Here is a 6,665-nt window from a genome sequence, read left to right on the forward strand (position 1 = left end):
TTTATTGCTTTGTGGTCTGATAGAACACATGGAATTATTTCAATCTTTTTGTATTTGCTGAGCTTTGTTTTGTGCCCCAGTATATGGTCGATTTTGGAGAAAGTTCCATGGGGTGCTGAGTAGAAAGTATGTCTTTTGGTGTTTGGGTGGAATACTCGGTAGATATCTGTTAAGTCCATTTGAGATATGGTTTTGTTTAATTCAGATGTCTCTCTGTTAAGTCTTTGGCCTGTTGACCTATCTAATGGAGATAGTGGGGTATTGAAGTCCCCTACTATTAATGAGTTGGGGTTAATTTGGGTCTTAAAGTCCTGTACTATTGTTTTTATGAAGTTGGGTGCACCAGAGTTTGGTGCATATATGTTAATGATTGTAATATCTTCTTGGTTAACTGTTCCTTTGATCAGAACAAATGACTCTCCTCATCTCTTCTGATTAGTTTCACTTTTCAACCTATTTTTTCAGTTACTAGAATTGCAACCCCTGCTTCTTTCTTGGTGTCATTTGCTTGGAATATTTTTTCCATCCTTTTACTTTAACGTAGTGCCTATCCTTGAAGGAGAGATGGGTTTCTTTCAAACAGCAAAGAGAGGGGTTTTGTTCCTTAATCCATTCACTGAGCTTATGTCTTTTGACTTGGGAGCTCAGTCCATAGATATTTAAGGTTATTATTGAAAGATGTGCATTAGTTGCCACCATTTTGATTGTTGTTTGTGTTCTCTGTCTAATTTTGTATTTCTTAGATTATACCTTTATTTATTTCCTTATGTTACCCCTGGGGTATAGTTGTTTCTCTCTCTGCTCTCTGTATTGCTTCATATATTCCTTGAACAACTGGTTTTGTGGACATGTATTATTTCAAGCTATTCATGTCACAGAAGATTTTTCTTTCCCTCTCAACTATAATTTCTAAATTCAGTGAATTCTTTTATCATGTTTATATTTGATTTTTTGAGTTCCATGTCCTGCATTATCTCTAGGATGTTTTTATTGTACTCCTCTAGAGGACAATTTGTATTTGGTGAGGACATGTTATTTTGGCTTTTCATGCTATTATTTTTTTCTCTGTGATTTAACATGTGAATTTCTTTTCTAATTTCTGATTCTTGTGTGAGATTCAGGCCTTCAAGTTTAGGTCTCCTTCTTTTAACTGGAAATACCTTGTTCCAGGCTCTGCTGGCTTTCATAGTTTGCATTGATAAGTCAGCTGTAATTCTGATTGGCTTTCCTTTGGATGTGACTTGCTATTTTTCTTTTGCTGCTTTTGGTATTCTCTCTTTGTTCTCTACATTTAGTGTTTTTGCTATGATATGTCATGGGGAGTTCCTTTTCTGATCCTGTCTATTTGGTGCTCTATGTGCTTCCTGTATTTTTATGGGGATGTCTTTCCTTAATTTAGGGAAATTCTCTTCTATGATCCTGTTTAAGACTTGGTCAACACCATTAACCCGAAATTCTTCTTCTTTTATTCCTATGATCCATAGATTTGGTCTTTTCATGGTGTCCCATATCTCTTGCATATTCCATTCCTATTTTGTTTTTGTTTTTTTAATTTTCCACACTCTTTTCTTGAGTGGTCCAATTCTTCAACTTTATCCTCCTGTTTCTGTTTTCCATTTCATTCATTCTAGTGGTGAGGCTTTCCCCTGTTGTTTCAAGTTGGCTTATGAAGTTTTGAACTTCCTTCTTCATTTCTGCCTGAGTTTTCTTCAGTGCTTCTGTCTCTTTTGTGAATTAATTCAGAAGTTTATCCCTATCTTCTTTTAGTTCTTTGATTTGTTGGTGTGTTCTTTATATTCATTGAATTCCTTGATCATGTTTATGATTGTTCTTTCAAATTCAGTGTCTTGGGTTGTATCTAGGGGTTCTCCTTGTAGAATTCTTGTACAGGATTGATGTAGGTGGGGACATAGAGCTTTGGCTTTCAATTTTAATATTCTTTTGTTGTGATTTTGGCATGTGAATTTCTTTTATTGTTCATAAGCAACAAAATTCTGATATGAGGATTAAGTTGAAATATGCATCTGTTTGTATTATCCACACCTAGATCATTTCTTTTTTGGTTGTGTACAGCTGGTTGGCACAGGGTTCAGATTCTCTCAGGTTTAATTTTGAGGGAACTGATGGCTTCAGATCAGCTATTCAGGAGTACCCACAGAAGCCCAATTCAGGTTCCAGTCAGGTACACTCAGGCTACCTTTACCATGTGTAGGCAGGATCATGGGCTCTCAGGTAGTCCCCTGCGTTCTCAGCCAGAAAGAGGCCAGAGGGAGACCAGAACTCAGAACCCTCTGGTGATCTGATGAGATCAGAGCCACTACACCAATGGAGTTTAAAACCCACCCTCTCAGGCTGTCTACTAGCCTCTTAGCCTTAGTCTACCAAATCCCGATCTGCCCTGGGGCCTTGAGAGTGGCCTCACAAAATCCCAGGTAGGGGGATGGGTATGGAACAGTTAGGGGGAGCTCACCACCACGTGGAGGCAGGATCCAGGGGCTCTCAGGCAGTTCCCTGTGTTCTCAGGTTCTTTGCCAGAGGGAGGCCAGAACTCAGCACTCTGATATGAGAATTAAGAGCCACTCTGCTGAGATCAGAGCCACTACACTGATGGAGGCTGGAGCCCATCCTCTCAGGCACACAATTAAACATTTTTAGGAAAGTGCATTTAATACAATAAAAATGAATTTTGCATCCTTATATTAACAGGCACAAGTATACCATCCACTACTCATCAAAGAACATTGTTTTTACAACAAATGGAGACTATTACAGAGTTCCAACACTGGTGACCCACAGAGGATAAGTATATGTAGAATGTTCATCTCTAAGTGACACATCTACAGTAGAGCCTCTATACCTAAGGCTCATGGAACATAGTGGAACAGGTCGTAGAGAGAATATTAATCCCTCTCTCAGCTCTCACCAGTGAAGCTTCTACATAAAGCAGAGGACAATTAACACAGAAAGGCACACCTGAGTAAAATGTATAGAATAAGAGAGTGCAGAGTCTGTGTCCCTGGATATTACTCCTATATTAAACCTCACCCACCCATGGCTCAGGTAGCCTTATGGAAGAGGGGGTGGAAAGATTGCAAGATCCAGGGTTGGTGCATGATCGTTAGAAATCAGTCTTCCAGGTCTCTGGGAACTTGCTCATTTGAACTTACAGCAATGCTGATAGCATGTACAGAACCCATGCAAACTCCGTCAGATAAAATCCCAGCATAGAACTGGGGAAATTGGCAGGAGGCTCCAACCTTTGGGGCGGCACTATTGGCAGTTGATCACTGCTGAGTAAGGGAGAGTTGACCTTTGACAGAGAGACTCTAGATAGACTGATTAGATGTCAGTGGATGAATTTGCACTGAGGGACATCTGAGTATACAAAGTTGATTCAATAAGCCTTAACATATATGATAGACTGCATGAAATCTGGTGGCAGGGATATGGGGGTGGTGCAGATAGTGGAGGGAGCTTAAAGATGATTAAGATTTATTGTATGAAATGCACAAAAACTCAATAAAAGTATATACTGGAAAAATGAAAGTGGTTATGATGAGAGAGCAGTCTATGATAAGGCTTAGCAGGTACACATCTCAAGAGCAGCACAAGGCGTAAAAATGTGCAAAGAACTTTCATGGCCTTGAAGGCAATTGAGATAGGTTTTATAGTCAGGATTTGATTGATAAGGATGATGGAATACACATGGGGAATGTGTCCACATAATGGCAAGGAAATGAAGATATCACCTTCCTAAAATGTACAAAGCACACACAGTAAAAGGTGCTTCCCTTTACCACTTATACTGGCACCAAATATTCTTTCATGGAACACAGTTTTTAATCAAACTGGAATATGCAGTCTGTCTTTCATCATCCCCAAACAATTTATGCAGAATTCCAGATATATGCTGCTTTCACTTTATGTTTTTTTAATTTATGATGATATGATACAATATACATTTCACAGAAGCTGTGCTTTGAATTTTGAGCTTTTCCTAGTATAGTGATAATTGATTTAATTATCTGTTATGATAATAAGTAGCAATAAGCTATAGCTCCTGGACAGCCATGTGATTAGAAAGGGAAGAGACCCATACTGTACAATGTACTCCATGATGTTTGATAGAATAAATGCATTAAACAAAATTTCAGTTTATGATGCTTTCAGTTTATAGTGGGGTTCATCAGGATGGAATGTCATGGAAAGTCACCAAGTCATTATCATTTTTCTCCTGTTCCCCTTTAAAGCCTTTAATTAAACAGCCACTATTTATTTTTTATTTTCAATTTGCAGAACCTCAACCTTATAGACAGTTACCAACGATATTTTAATACATGTTGAAGATATGTGCAGAATCGTTTAGGGGAAGAAAAAATGCTCTGGAAATCAGCTGGTCTACCCATTTCACATGCTAAGCAACCAATACAAGGTCAAAAGAGGTAAAGCAAGTTACCAAGTTGCTAAGTTACATAGCCCACTTGTAATGAGTTCCAAATACAATGCAATTTTCTACCCTGTAGGCCACTTAGTATACTCTTTCTCTTTTTGAATTTATCAGTTATATAGTCCTCTCCCAGACAACCTGTAATCTGGTAAAATTCCTCATGCTGCTAACATTGAGGAAAGGTAAAACAAAATAAGAAAGCATATGGAACTGGGTGGTCACTAGAGAAACATCACCTTGGCTTGTGCAGATTGACACCTGGATACCAGTGAGTTACCATGGCAACATAAAGGCATGCATTCCAGATTCAGGGGAGAAGATAGAAGCTTCATATCTTGCTTAGTCTCTCATTCCTGTCAAAATGTGATTCATCACTCCAAGAGAGTGAACTTTCGACTGCAAACTGAGAGTGGTGGGGGATAGGGGTGATAGAGATGATCCTTTCTTCCTGCTTACACTGTGCTTAGTATTTGAAGAGGAAGGAAAGAAGGAAGGAAGGAAGGAATGAAGGAAGGAAGGAAGGAAGGGAAGGGAAAGGAAGGAGGGAGGGAAGGGAGGAAGAAAGGACAATGGAAGCAAAAATGGACGGAAGAAGGAAGGAGCCTTTTCTTTCTTTTGGTATTTTGCTTAAAATATAAAATATTAATACTGCATTAAAACTTCCTGGCATTTTTTCTCACATCTCTGTGGGGTACCCAAGAGGAGACATCAAATGATTACCTTCCTGGAAAGGGAGAACATAACCTCAGAAACTGACAGTATACCATGTGACCATGGAACAAAAACTTAACCAATTCTAATGCTCAGTCACTGAATGGTGTTGTACTAGTTCATGACTCACTTGTGCAGTCTGAAAGGTGGGACATATGATGTGACTTCTTACTTGTGTACATGGGGTTATGTTATTCACTTTGTTTTCCAGATCAAAGCATGTTTTAATTGAAAATGCACTTTTTAAGCATATGAAAAATTAGGTTTATACATAGAGGAGTTTATACAATATGGTTTATACAATGTGGGGTTGTTTTTGTTCAGGCAACATAAGCTGCTTTAAAATCACACTGTATGGACTGTATGGTGATTTTAAAATGTAATTATTTTACTCTGGTCAACTTACACAGTGTCTTCAGTTTGCTCTCTCAGCATCTCTGGGAGGACATTGCTATCACTTCTTAGAGCACTTGTGCTGTGTGGTCCAAGATCCAAGCCAGATCCTTCCCCCATATTTCCCCCAACACTAAGTATTATAGAACAGATTTAGGGCTGAACTGTGTGGCCGATGCCTTTACAATATTTTTTATGTTTATTTTATTTTATTTTTTAAATTTAATAACCACATGATTATAGGAAGCATTTCATTACAGCTTTAACATATTCAGTAACACATTCCAGAGCAATGATACATCTCTTTCAAAGGTGGCTGTAAATTTATAGGTTCACAGTTGAATTAATAGAGTCATACAATATTGAGCTAAGTATAAAGCCTGTAAGACATAAAATTGAATGAGTTTTTACACTTTAAAGAAGAGCTCCATTTCATTTTAAGATATGCTGTTTCCTACATTTTTAATGCTGCTAACACTTACATGTTTGCACATGTGTCTTTAATCTCTATGTATCTGATTATTACTAGTCACAGTCAGTTACACTCAAATCCTTAGTATCTGAGTATGGATATAAAGTCATCAGGTAGATTTCAGTGGTAATGTTTATCACCTCTACTGTTTAACATGAAGTAAAATTTTAAAAAAAATTAATAACTACATGATTAGAAGAAGCATTTCATTACAGCTTTAACATATTCAGTAAGACACTCCAGAGCAAGAGTATATCTGATACACAAGTGGCTGTAAGTTTCTAGGTTCACAGTTAAATTAATACAGTTATACAATATTGAACTCAGTATAAGCCCTGTAAGGCCTAAAATTGAATGGGCAACTTTAAAAAAGATCTCCATTTCAGTTTAGAATATATTCTTCCTTGCAGAAAGACTCATTGTTTTCGCTACCAACACTGAGATGTTGGCACATGCATCTTTAATTTGTATGTATCTGATTATTACTAGTCATAATGGGTTACACTTGGATCCTTGGCGCCTGTGGCCTATGAAGTCATGGGGGGTTAGATTTCAGTGGTAATGTTTATTACCTATACTAATTAACATGACATAAATTTCTATGCTTCCTCCTCAAATATAATACATTTTTAAAAATTTATT

The sequence above is a fragment of the Nannospalax galili genome, unplaced genomic scaffold, assembly GCF_000622305.1.
Source record: "Nannospalax galili isolate Female #2095 unplaced genomic scaffold, S.galili_v1.0 scaffold641, whole genome shotgun sequence".
NCBI lineage: Eukaryota > Metazoa > Chordata > Mammalia > Rodentia > Spalacidae > Nannospalax > Nannospalax galili.